Raw genomic sequence first — 14677 nt, forward strand, 5'->3', positions numbered from 1 at the left:
GTGTATAAGTAACTGCCAGAATATGGCAGTAAAATATTACTGTTTCCCAGGACGCACATGGGAACATGAGCGAAAAAGTATATGGATTGCTAATACACAAGAAAATATGTGAGTATAATATTATTGTTTTTGTTCATGTTGTTATTTATTATTTACAATAAGTCATTCCGATCAATTTTTTGATAATCTTTATTTATTTCATTTCATGCATAGGTTACGTTTTGGAGTAACAATATCTCCGTCATGAGACCTGACTACTGTAATAAATTTTGCATAAAGTTATCAAGGACCAATTTTTCAATCTAAGTTTCTTTTAACCGTGTATTAATTATTATTGCTGGTATATATTATTAATATATAGGTATACCAGCAATAATGATTTAACCCCGGATGAATAAAAATCCGGATTGAAAAACTTGCCCTAATTTTAAAGATGAAATAATTTATAAATGAGGTTTTGGATTATTTTAATAATGTTTTAATAATTTGATAAGAAATGAGTAATTATTTCGTTTTTATAATGTAATTTTAAATATTTTATATTTATCTAAAAAACAATTAAAATCTATTGTATATTTTAAATTTGTTTAATTAAAATTTTTTTAATTATTTTATTACATATCATTCTAAATTCTGAATTTATTATAAATTTATCTTAATTCAACTACAAATCGAAATGGTTCGTTTTTTTGGAAAATGAAAAATATAAGAATTATTTAAAACAAAAATTTGTATTTCAGTTTAACATGTGTCCTAAGAATATTATTTATTATTTATGAAAAAAAAGCATCATAACAAACAATATTAATTAATACGGATGTATTATAAATAATTATCACTATAGTTATTGTAAAAATATAAAATTTTAAATTAATTTTGATCTCATATTGGAAATTATATGAAACTCTATACTTCGTAAGTTTTATTGGAGTAATTTTACCATACTGTGTAAGAAATAATTTACAAGAATAAAAGAAGTTTTAATTAAAATTTGAGATATTTAAACAAAATGAATATATTAACGTGGATAAAATTGATTTTAAAATTTGAATTTCAAAATACGTAAAATTTCTCATAGACTGTCGTGAAAAAAACGAAATATTTTATTTTTGCACTTCTATATACATATATATGTATTAGGGTGTTTCATATTTAGGCGATATTTTTTTTCTTTTTGTCCTACCTGACAAACTAATAGTTTATGGAAATAAATATTCCCGCTTTAAAAAAATTCTAAGTTAATTAGGGGCTTAGCGCATCGAAAAATTCGATTTCTCGTTAACATGGGAAATCGAATTTTTCGATGCGCTAAGCCCCTAATTGACTTCGAATGTTTTTGAAGCGGGAATATTTTTTTTTTTTTCCATCAATTATTAATTTTTCAGGTAGGATAGAAAAAAAAAACAAATATCGCCTAAATCCGAAACACTCTAACATGTATATGTTACACTAGTCCAAAAAAATCATTTTTTTTCTTCGTCTCATATGAGATAATATTATCTCAAAATTTTTTCGAAGATATAAAAAAAAAATTCTTGCCAAAGGCCAATGTGGCATTTCAATTCTACCAGGCGCTCAAGCATTTTTTTATTTTAAAACATTTTTGCAAAAAATGAAATTAGATAAACATACGTTAATATTAGCTTGCTCTTGAAAATTATTCATAATTGACCGTTTATAATTAAAAAAAAAATTTGTTTATTATATTATAAATAGTTTAATAAATTTATAAATAAGTCTTGCTGTCACTGAAAAATTACTCCAGAAAGCTGAAAATCGTTCCAGAATCATAGGAATTCAATAAATTATCTATAAGTAATGTCAATTACTGCCAACCTTTGTGTTATAGCTATCCTCCTTAGAATTCATTCCGTTGTAAGTATTTAAAGCCCGATAACTTTTTACCACTTAGAATTACCATGAAACTATTTCAGAGCTTTTTTGTAGAGAATTAAATTCCCTATAAGAATTAAGCACTAAAATAGAAAAAAAAATTTTGTCGTGGTTTTAACTGAAGAAAACGAAAGAAAACTGCTATTTATATGAAAAAAAAAAAATTGAAATATGAAGGTGACTTTTGGCGAGAATTTTTTTTATACCTTAGAGAAACTTATGAGATGATGGGAAAAAAATTTTTTCTTTTGGACTGCTCTAATATATATATATATATATATATATATATTAGACTGGGCCAAAAAAATCGACTATATTTTTTTTTTTCGATACTGTGAAAATATTATTCCTGATGACCAAAAAAAATTATCGTGCAAGTTTGAGCCCTTAATATTGATATTAAGAAGTGTATCGTTACGACGATCAGTTTTTTGACAGAAGTTTTATTTTTTACCCAGAACTCGTAAATCATCTATCAGATAAATTTGAGCAATGTATATTCTTAAAGGAAATTGAATTCCCTACAAAAAAATTTCTCTTAGTAAATTGAAGTAAAACGAGTGGTTTCCTTGTACCCGTGCCTTAAACATTGATTTGTTTTTTAAATTCTTTGTTTCTATTTTGAATTTTTGTAACTACTAGAAATATTAATATTTTTTGTAGTCAAGATACAAATTCTTAAAGGGAATTTAATGCTCTACAAAAAAGGTCTCTTAACATTTTTTGCTAAATTCACTCCTTCGAAAGTTATTCAGGTCATTGATGTCGTTTTGACTCAACTTCAACCTTAAATAACGTTCGGAAGAGTGAATTTAGCAAAAAATGGTAAGAGACCTTTTTTGTAGAGCATTAAATTTCCTTTAAGAATATGTATCTTGACTACAAAAAATATTAATATTTCTAGTAGTTACAAAAATCCAAAATAGAAACAAAGAATTTAAAAAACAAATCAATGTTTAAGGCACGGGTACAAGGAAACCACTCGTTTTACGTCAATTTACTAAGAGAGATTTTTTGTAGGGAATTCAATTTCCTTTAAGAATATACATTGCTCAAATTTATCAGATAGATGATTTACGAGTTCTGGGTAAAAAATAAAACTTCTGTCAAAAAACTGATAGTCGTAACGATACACCTCTTAATATCAATATTAAGGGCTCAAACTTGCACGATAATTTTTTTTGGTCATCAGGAATAATGTTTTCACAGTATCGAAAAAAAAAAATATAGTCGATTTTTTTGGCCCAGTCTAATATATATATATATATATATATATATATATATATATATATATATATATATATATATATATGTACGTTGAATAGACCTTTGTGTGACCCCCCGTTTTTGTTTGCTATATGTATCCTCAAAACTGCATATTTTTTCGTCCTTCAAGGATTTTTGTTTCTAGACAGGACTTTTGACAGGATATCGAATTAACTATTATATAGTCCCTTGTGTGACTTATATGTATACTATATATATAAGTCACAGATCGGTACGTCACATAGATAATATACAAAGATATCTCCCATGAAAAAAATTTATAAAAAAAATATAAGTTAAAATATGAAAAAATATATTTTTCATATAAAAAGAAATACATAAAAAATATATAAATATATATAAATTATGTATAAAAAATCTGTTAATCGGTTGACCCTGCGAGCCAGCCCTAAAACTTCCCGCTGTTTTCAAGCTCGAGGAGCTCAAAAACATTGTTGTGAATACATTATCAAGCTCTTCGAGCTCCAAAATACTTTTGTATGCCATTGTTTTTGAAAAAAACCGCTTTTTAGCATTTCTTTCTCCCAGCTGATCAGATTTTGGGATTGTTTAGTTCGGTTTTTTCAAAGATATTGGCAAAAAACTGTTTTTCATCGTTTCTTTCTTCCACGATATCTCTTAGACAAATGACTCGATTTTGATGGTTAAGGTGGCAATTGACGCGTCTTAATAAATTCTAAAGCTGATCAGATTTTGGAGTTATTTAGTTCAGTTGTTTTAAAGATATATTCGCAAAAAACCGTTTCTTACCATTTCTTTCTCCCACGAAAACTCTTGGACGAATTATCGGATTGTGATAGTTAAGGTGACAATCGACTCGTTTTATTAAATTCTAAAGCTGATTAGATTTTGAAATTGATCGGATGAGTCACTTCAAAGATAATCGAAAAAAAACGTTTTTTACCATTTCTTACTCCAACGATATCTCTCGAACAAATAAACCGATTGAGATGGTTGCGGTCGCATTCGACGAGGCTTATAAAGTTCTAAAGCTGATTAGATTTTGAAGTCGATCGTTCAAGTCGTTTCTGAGAAATCAATAAAAAACTAAAAAAAAAATTTGTTATTATTCGTAATTCGCCAATATTTTCGAGTCTACTTGATCTAATGATCTGAAATTTTTAGAAAATTTGATGGCCAACAAGCTCTTTCGATTAATTAAAAAGTTATAGACTGGTCACACACACACACACACACACACACACACACACACACACACACACACGCGGTGACACGAATCGTAATCCGTGGACAATAGATCCGCGACGTCAAATCCGCGACATGAAATCCGAAGATATTTTATCCGATAGACAAAATGTCCTTGGACTAAATATTCAAGAGACAAAAAATCCGTGACAAAATATCCTGTCGATAAATCTTATTCAGAAAAATATATTTTCAGTGGAAAATAATTCATGGTTTTCGATAAACGGGTACTGTACCATTCCAAGCATATGTATTGACCTATTTCCAAAATAATACCCACCCAAAATCTGTGAAAAAAGGGCACCATACGATTTCAAGCATATGTGTTAATCTATTTTTAATATTTCACACTCAAATTTTATGTGAAAATATATTAAACATTTCTGATAAAAGAGTACCGTACTATTTATATTAGGGTGGCTCATTTGAAACGACTATTTTTTTTTTTTTTTGGTCCATTGACGGAATATTGTTCTAGACATAAAAAAAAAAATTTCCACAAAATTTGAGCCCTTAATTTTAATTTTAAGAACTCGCTAATTGAATTTGAAATTTTCCCATTCATTTAGCATGTAAAGTGGAGGTTTTTTTTTTTAATTATCTATAGCTCTGCTGCATTCCACGTTTTTTTACTGTCCATAGGCAGAAGTTGTAGGCAAACCTTTATACTTCAAAAGTTCCTACAGTAAAATTTATGCGACAGGAACGGGGTCAGAGTTAAAAAATGTAAAAGTCGATTTTTATCGATTTTTGCGTATTTTTTGAGTTTTTCGTAGAAAATATTGTAGTTACCGAAAAAAAGTAAATATCAAAATTGTAGGAAATCAAATTTGCTACAAAAAAGGTCCTGTAAGCCAAGGCTGTAAAATCTGTTGTTTCTGAAATAAATTGAATTATACATATGAAAATTCAAGATATCTTTGCAGTATATGGTTTGTTAAATTAATAATTTAATTTTCATTTATTAAATGTTTTTTTTTAACATCATATTACTTTTTCATGAAAATATAACTTAAAAAAAATTTATCTATATGGGGCATTCCACGCCAAATCGGATGGTTTCAAAAATTGATTTTTCCGATTTTCTTCGATTTTTGGTATTTTTTAGTACCCCTCAAAAGAGGCTTCCCGGTAAATTTTGAGATCTTTTTGATTAATGGTTCAAAAAATATCGAATTTTCAAAAAAACCGCTCTTTTTATGGTTTTTTGATCATAACTTTCGTAATAATGGTCGAAATTCAATGTTTTTTTATTCAAAATTTTCGTTTTGAGTTGGCCTTTACAGACAAAAATGCATAACAAATATACGAAATGTTTTTGATCGAGATTTTCGAATTTTAAGTTTTCAACCGTGTTCCAAAATTTCACATAATTATTCAAAAAAGCGACGAAGGTATATTCACTAAGGATTTCTTTAGTTCATAAAACAATCGTTAATGTAAAATTTTCGAAAGAACACGGAAATAATTAAAAACGTTTGTGATACAGTTTCGTCGCTTTTTCGAATAATTATATGAAATTTTGGAGCTCCTGTAATGATCTTAGCTGTATTGTATAGCAAATCTAATGTTTCTTTTGCTTCGAAATAGTTGCTTTTTAAAAAATAAAAGTATTTATTATAACAGCTTATAAATAGCATTAACTTTTACTTACTGCTTTTAAATTCCTACTCAGAACGAAAAAATATCGGAATGAATTTATAATATGCAAGAAAAACAAGTGTACAATGTCAAAAATCAGTACTGATGATAATTTATAGCAAAAAAAAAAAATTTTTTTTAATTTTGAAAAATCGAAAATTTTGAATAAAAAAACATTGAATTTCGACCATTATTACGAAAGTTATAATCAAAAAACCATAAAAAGAGCGGTTTTTTTTTTAATTCGATATTTTTTGAACCATTAATCAAAAAGATCTCAAAATTTACCGGGAAGCCTTTTTTGAGGGGTACTAAAAAATATCAAAAATTGAAGAAATTCGGAAAAATCAATTTTTGAAACCGTCCGATTTGGCGTGGAATGCCCCATATAGATAAATTTTTTTGAAGTTATATTTTCATGAAAAAATAATATGATGTCCAAAAAAATCATTTAATAAATGAAAATTAAATTATTAATTTAACAAACCATATACTGCAAAGATATATTGAATTTTCATATGTATAATTCAATTTATTTCAGAAACAACAGATTTTACAGCCTTGGCTTACAGGACCTTTTTTGTAGCAAATTTGATTTCCTACAATTTTGTTATTTACCTTTTTTCGGTAACTACAATATTTCCTACGAAAAACTCAAAAAATACGCAAAAATCGATAAAAATCGACTTTTACATTGTTTAACTCTGACCCCGTTCCTGTCACATAAATTTTACTGTAGGAACTTTTGAAGTATAAAGATTCCCCTACAACTTCTGCCTATGGACAGTAAAAAAACGTGGAATGCAGCAGAGCTATAGATAATTAAAAAAAAAAACCTCCACTTTGCATGCTAAATGAATGGGAAAATTTCAAATTCAATTAGCGAGTTCTTAAAATTAAAATTAAGGGCTCAAATTTTGTGGAAAATTTTTTTTTTATGTCTAGAACAATATTCCGTCAATGGAGCAAAAAAAAAAAAATAGTGGTTTCAAATGAGCCACCCTAATTTATATTATAAGATATTTTGTCGGGGATGTTTTATCTATTGAGTATTTAGTCCGGGGATATTTTGTCTATCGGATAAAATGTCTTCGGATATTTTGTTGCGGATATTTTGTCGCGGATTTAATGTCTTCGAATAACGAGTGACGGAATCCACACACACATACACACACACACACACACACGCGCGCGCGCACACATACATACGTACAGACACTCGAACATCATTCTAAAAACAGTCAGAATAGCTTCCTAGGATTTCAAAACGTCGACATCTGATGAAAATTCGATTTTCGTAAATCGGACCGAAACCAATAACTTCCCGAATTTTTGAAAATTTTCAATTTTCTTAGCGGAAAGTTAAAAATATATAAAATTTCGATAAACAATATATTTGTTATATACACTAATGCAAAAAATTAAAGGAGCAGAAAAATTTTATAAATTTTTTAGTGATTTTTGGAAGGCTGTAACTTGGTGAAAAATAATCGTATCGAGATTTTAGAAAAATCATTTTGTAGCTTAAAATCTCTAGTTTTGGTGCATTTTTTTCAAAATTTTTTAAAAGCTCCGGTTATTGCGCCAAGATGAGAAATACCGCGAGACAAAAATTTCTAAATTATTTTTGTTTTTTTCCGAAGAGCCCACGGACCGCAGAAAAATTCTTTTCACTAAACAAATTCATAGCTTGTTTAGCAAATTTATTCAGCTTCAATTTGGTTTTTTGTTTAACCTCGTAGGACGTTTTGTCGCAGAGATATCAGCCTTCAAACAGAAAATGATCCTTTTGGCTTTGATCATCGATATTTCAGGTACCAATGTTTGCACAGAAAGTTAAAGGGCGGCGTTGAAAACTTGAATAAATTCCCTACAAGACCCTGTCATCATTTTTTGAAAAACAAAATTTTTTTTATTTTTAACATCCATTAGAAGTAAGTACAAAAAAATGACTTTTTTTGGTTTTTTAGTAAAATAACCGCTACTCGAAAAATATCGAAAAAAAAATAATGTTGCCAGGGACTTTTTTAGCTTAATGTACCCCCAAGACCCCTGTAAATTTTGAAATTGATCTATCGAACCGTTTTTTGAGAATCATCGATCAAAGTTTTGCTAAACAATTAAAGGAGCAAGTTTTGTTCCTTTAATTTTGTAATCATAATCAAAGTGAAAAAATTATTTTTTCTGGACTTTTCTCAAATTTTTGCATTGGTGACTCGGAAAATGCAAAGAAATGACAAAAAAAATAAAAAATTTCCAAAAAATGTCAAAAAAAAAATTTAGAACACAAAAAAAAAGTTTCAATTTTTTTTTTTCTTCGATTTTTTTGACAATTGTTGGAAATTACATTCCTCAAACGATAAATAAGTTAGAAATGGCAGGATATATGTCAGCAGAAAAAGTTATATACTTAAAAAATCTATCACTAACGTTATAAATGTAACAACCTAAAGAGAAAAAAAATCAATTACGGAGTGGGAAATTATACACTAGACTCTATCAAAAACATCGACTAGTTTTTTTTTTAAAATACTCTGAAAATATTGATTAAAATTACGGAAAAATGATCCTGTTAAAATGACAGCTCTTAATTATTAATATGAATGGTTGCCTAATCGCGATTGTCTATTACCTATTTGATTAACATGGGATTTTTTTTTTTGAGTGGAATTTTATCACGCATTAGAAAATCAAAGCATCCGTAAAATTGAAGAACATTTTTTTAAGGAAATTGAACGCTTTACAAAAAAGGTATATTATTATTTTTCGATAAATTTGAATTTTTAAAAGTTATTCAAGGCCAAAGTTTGATTCATAGCAAATTTTACCACTATTCAACTTTTTCGGCGAAACTGTCAGACTTATCGTAAAATGTTATGGGACCTTTTTTGTAGACAATTTTATTTCTTACAAATTGTCGCCAGAAAAGTATTTTGAAAATCTATATTGTTTTCTAGTTATTTTTATTTTAATGTAAAGCTCTTGAAAAAAATGGTGTTTGGGTCGATCTCAAGAACTCGATATTGAAATGGAAATAACTAGGAAACAATGTGGAATTTGAAAAAACTTGACTGGAAATCATTTATAGGGGATGAAATTGTCTACAAAAAAGATCCTCTGAAGTTTTGTGATAAGTCTAATAGTTTCGCCGGACATGTAAAAAGGTCTAGAAATTTACGATAATTTGACCTAGAGCTCCAATAACTTTTGAACAGATGGATTTATCAAAAAATGATAAGAGACTCATTTTGTAGAGCGTTCAATTTCCTACAAAACTATATTCTAAATATATCTGTACATATATAAGCCAGGGCCGAGGTATACAGTTCCAAACTTAAAATTTTTTTTCCTAAGTCATTTAAATGATATAAAAATCATGAAGAGGCATCTCTTTTTATTAATATTAGGAGCTCAAACTTCACCATAATTTTTTATCATCATTTTTAACAATTTTTTTCACAGTAATTAAAGAAAAAAAAATCGGTCTATCGGATAACCCTGCGGGCCAGCCCTAAAACTTCCCGCTGTTTTCAAGCTCCTTGAACTCGAAAACATTATTGTGAATATATTTTCGAACTCTTAGAGCTCGAAAATACTTTTGTATGCCATTGTTTTCTAAAAAAACATTTTTTAGCATTTCTTTCTCCCACGATATCTCGCGAACGAATTAATTGATTTTGATGGTTGAGGCGGCAATCGACGCGTTTTATTAAGTTCTAGAGCTGATTAGATTTTGAAATCGAATGATTCAATTTTTATGTAGATATCCGAATAAAAACGTTTTTCACTATTTTTTTAATCAACGATATCTCGTAAACGAATGGACCGATTAAGACGATTGAGGCAGCAATCGACGTGTTTTATCAAGTTCTAAAGCTGATCAAATTTTGAAATTGATTTATCTAGCCGTTTTTGAGAAATTTAAAAAAAAACAAAAAAAAATTTTTTTTCAATTCTTTCTCCAGTCGCACATGTTAAATTCTCATCTTTACATAGAAAAGCATCTTTACGTAGAAAAGAATATATTAGTTGCTCGTTTTTCAATTAAAGTTCTCGCTAAACTATGATAGATACCGCTACAATAAATCAGTTCTATTTTTTTAGAAAGTTCATTGTCTATATAAAAGTTTCTGATATCATTGCTTGTAAACTCAATAGTTTAGCTGTACTTTTTAGTCTTATGAGGTAATGAAAAATTCAGTTATTTAAAAAAATTTGCCAGCTTGTCAATCAAACTTCTCGCTAGACTATGAGAGGTACGTCTACATTAAATTAGTACAATTTTTGTCAGAATTTATTTCGTCTGTATAAAAATTTCCGATAATATTGCGCGTGAACCCGATAATGTGCCTGTAATTTTCAGTTGAATGAGGTAATACGAAAATTCGAGGAAACATTCAGTTATTTGAAAATCCGCCAGCTTGACAATCAGAATAGTCGCTAAATTATGATCGATACTTCTAAAATAAATTCGTACAATTTTGTCAGAAATTATGTTGTCTATTCAAAAGTTTTCAATAACATTGCTCGGAAACTTAATAGTTTAGCTGTAAGTTCTAGTTTAATGAGGCAATGACACATTCTGTTATTCAGAAATTTGCCAGCTTGTCGATCAAAACTCTCGCTAATCTATGAAACATTCGTCTGCAATAAATTAGTACGATTTTGTCAGAAATTACTTAATTACTTTATTCGAGCTCAAAAAGATTGAAATTATTAACATTTTCTGTGGAAAGTTTTGATTCGTAAGTTCAACCAGTTTAAAATTTTTTTCCCAACCTTAAAAGAAATTCCGATAAATGTACTGCAGATAAACTGAAATCGTCGCAAAATAATTGAACTACAATTTAAATTCTCTACAATTTCAATTCTGATTAATCTTATCAAATTTTAATTAGTTCAACGAACAAAAAACCATGGATTCAATGTTTTATTTTAATCTTTTAATTTAAAAAATTTTCAAATCTGTTCTTTATGAAGATATTTCTCTTGTCAAATAATTTTATTAATTTCTCGATGTCTAATGAATCGAAATGAATTATTTCACATTCATCAAGTCTTTAAAGATTTTGTTTCACAAGGCTTAACGAACAATAAGGTGTGTCACAGTAAGGTACAATTGATAGTTAATAATATTTTGTACACTCTACTTTTCTGTGACCGTCACACAAGCGTTATGTATAATATAAAAACCTGTATATATAAAAACCTGGGTGTAACGTCACAGAAAGGTATCAAAGTCACACAAGCGTAATAAAATATAACTGAAAATCTCTTTCACATTTTTTTCGAAGGTTCAACAAATTTACCGTCTGATCTAACTGAAAATTTATTTGACTCTATTTTAATCACTTCTTCTGATTTCCGTCTGAATATATTGAGTTCATCAAGCATAATCATAAACATAAATTGTAAAATCATTTGTTTACACATCGATTATGTTCTCTAATTTTTATAATGAAGTATAAATCGATACTTTTCTCCAGCTCATACGCAGAAAAAAAAATCTGGGCGTCGGTTGACCCTGCGGGCCAGCTCCAAAACTTCCCGCTGTTTTTGAGCTCAAGGAGCTGGAAAACATTACTCTGAATATATTTTCGAGCTCTTCTAGATCGAGAATGCTATTACCTGCGATTATTTTTTATGAGCTTTTCAAGCTCTACCAAGTTGCGTTTTTTGCTAAAGTTTGACAAGTTAAGAATCGAAAATTGTTAATGAAGAAGCGGTTTTTAAATTTTAATTCTCGATTATGTTCAATGAAATAAATGTATCGAGGCAGAAATCAATGTCAGTGATCCAAATCAAGATTTGAGTGAGTTTTGACTTAGGTCAGAGCAATTATATATGAAATATCCGAGAAAAACATTAAAAACTGGATTTTCTCAATTTTTTGCTGATAATATGTTTTAAACTAAAGAACAAGTTAGATGACATTAAATGATAATCGAAAGGGACTATAAACAGAAAGAGTGGGTATGATTTAAAAAACATTTAGTACATTATATTTTAATTTATCCGGAAAAAATAACATTTTATGTTATTTTTTTAACTTTTCAGCGCCAATATCTTTTGAGCTAATGAACCGATTGTGACGTTTGAGGTAGCATTCGGAGCGTTTTATTGAGTTCTAGAGCTGATTAGATTTTGAAATTGATCGGATGAGTCACTTCAAAGATAATAAAAAAAAACCGTTTTTTATCATTTCTTTCGCCAACGATTTCTCTCGAACAAATTAACCAATTAAGATGGTTGAGGTAGCATTCGACGCGGCTTATAAAGTTCTAGAGCTGATTAGATTTTGAAGTCGATCGTTCGAGTCGTTTCTGAGAAATCACTAAAAAACTAAAAAAAAGAATTTTTTTTTTTTCGTAATTCGCCAATATTTTCGAGTCTACTTTATCTAATGATCTGAAATTTTCAAGAAAGTTGAGGGCCAACAAGCTCTTTCGATTGCCACCTCAACCATCAAAATCGATTCATTAGTTAAAAAGTTACAAAGAGTTTACACACACACACACACACACACACACACACACACACACACACACACATACATACACACGGACATCATTCTGAAAATAGACAGAATAGCTTCCTAGGACCTCAAAACGTCGACATCTGATGAAAACTCGTCATTCGAAAATCGGGGTAAAAACAATAACTTCTCAATTTTTCGAAAATCGTCGATTTTCTTAGCAGGAAGTTAAAAATTCTCCACTGAAGGTCAATATTATATTCTTGATTCAAGAAAATTTTTCTGAAAACCTAAATTTCCTCACATAAAGTAGAAATCTTCTCCGACTATGACGAATATTTTTTAATAACCAAGACAAATTCTCTTGGCTTAAGAAAATCTTGACTTGGTTCCTGAAAACGTTTGTCTTCCAAAATATTTTCTTGACTCAAGATAATTTTTTTTTTCTATATAGAGATCAAAATTATCAATGTTTTCTCTAGAAAGTTTAGATGCTGATTTGGAAGTTCGAAGTGTTATTAGGTTCCTTTTCTACCCTCATCGCGAATTCCCTACATTTTCAATTCAAATTAATCTTATCAAATTTTAATTAGTTTAGCAAGAATATTCATCTACAATTATCAATATTTCAACGAACAAAAAACCCTGGATGCAATGTTTTATTTTAATCCTTTGATTTTAAAAATTTTCAGAGCTATTCTTTAACAAGATATTTCTCTTGTCAAATACTTTCATTAATTTCTCGATGTCTAATGAATCGAAATGAATTATTTCACATTCATCAAGTCTTTAAAGATTTTGTTTCACAAGGCTTAACGAACAATAAGGTGTGTCACAGTAAGGTACAATTGATAGTTAATAATATTTTGTACACTCTACTTTTCTGTGACCGTCACACAAGCGTTATGTATAATATAAAAACCTGTATATATAAAAACCTGGGTGTAACGTCACAGAAAGGTATCAAAGTCACACAAGCGTAATAAAATATAACTGAAAATCTCTTTCACATTTTTTTCGAAGGTTCAACAAATTTACCGTCTGATCTAACTGAAAATTTATTTGACTCTATTTTAATCACTTCTTCTGATTTCCGTCTGAATATATTGAGTTCATCAAGCATAAGCATAAACAAAAATTGGAAAATCATTTGTTTACACATCGATTATGTTCTCTAGTTTTATTATGAAGTATAAATTGATACTTTTCTCCAGCTCATGCACAGAAAAAAAAATTCTCGACTGAAGGTAAATATTCTTCATTCGAGAAAATTTTTTTGAAAACCTAAACTTTCTCAAATAAAATAGAAATCTTCTCCGACCACGACGAATTTTTTTTAACCAAGACAAATTCTCGTGGCTCAAGAAAATCTTGACTTGGTTCCTGAAAACGTTTGTCTTCCGAAATGTTTTCTTGACTCAAGATAATTTTTCTTATGTGTTGAGATCAAAATTATCAATGCTTTCTCTGGAAAGTTTGGATACTGATTCGCAAGTTCAAAGGGCTTTTAGTTTTTTTTTCTACCTCTATCGCAAACTGCGAAAAATGTACTGCAGATAAACTGAAATCGTCGCAGATCAATTGAACAATTATTAAAATTTTGTACAATCTCGATTCTTATTAATCTTATCAAATTTCAAACAGTTGACCAAGAATATTATCAATCTCCTATCATCAATCTTTACACATCATAAATGCAATATTTTATTTAGATCTTTAAGCCTTAAAAATCCTTGGAGCTGTTCTTCAAAAAGTTGTTTCTCTTTTGGAAAAAATTTGTTAATTTATCGTAGTCTAATGAATCAAAATAAGGTATTTCACATTCATAAGTTCATTAGAAATTTTGCTTCACAAGGTTTGACTATCAGTAACGTGTGTCACAGCAAGGTATAAATGATAGTAAATAATATTTTGTGCACTATACCCTTATGTGACCGTCACACAAGCGTAATGTATAATATAAAAACCTTTGTGTAACGTCACAGAAAGGTATTAAAGTCACACAAGCGTAATAAAATATAACTGAAAATGTCACACAAACGTCTATACAACATACATATATATATATATATATATATATATATATATATATTTAAATATTTATAGGTTTTATATCAATGAAGTCTGATCAGATTTAATCGTACATAGACATATATAACTACATATAGGTTTATA

General features: G+C 28.7%; 1 protein-coding gene across 8 annotated transcripts in view; it reads left to right on the forward strand.

Annotated features, from left to right (window-relative positions):
• The window catches only part of LOC130669641 (afadin), a 167445-nt gene that overhangs the window by 100494 nt on the left and 52274 nt on the right, over window positions 1–14677 (forward strand). The window lies entirely within an intron of this gene.

This window comes from Microplitis mediator, chromosome 6 (genome assembly GCF_029852145.1).
Source record: "Microplitis mediator isolate UGA2020A chromosome 6, iyMicMedi2.1, whole genome shotgun sequence".
NCBI classification, from domain to species: Eukaryota; Metazoa; Arthropoda; class Insecta; order Hymenoptera; family Braconidae; genus Microplitis; species Microplitis mediator.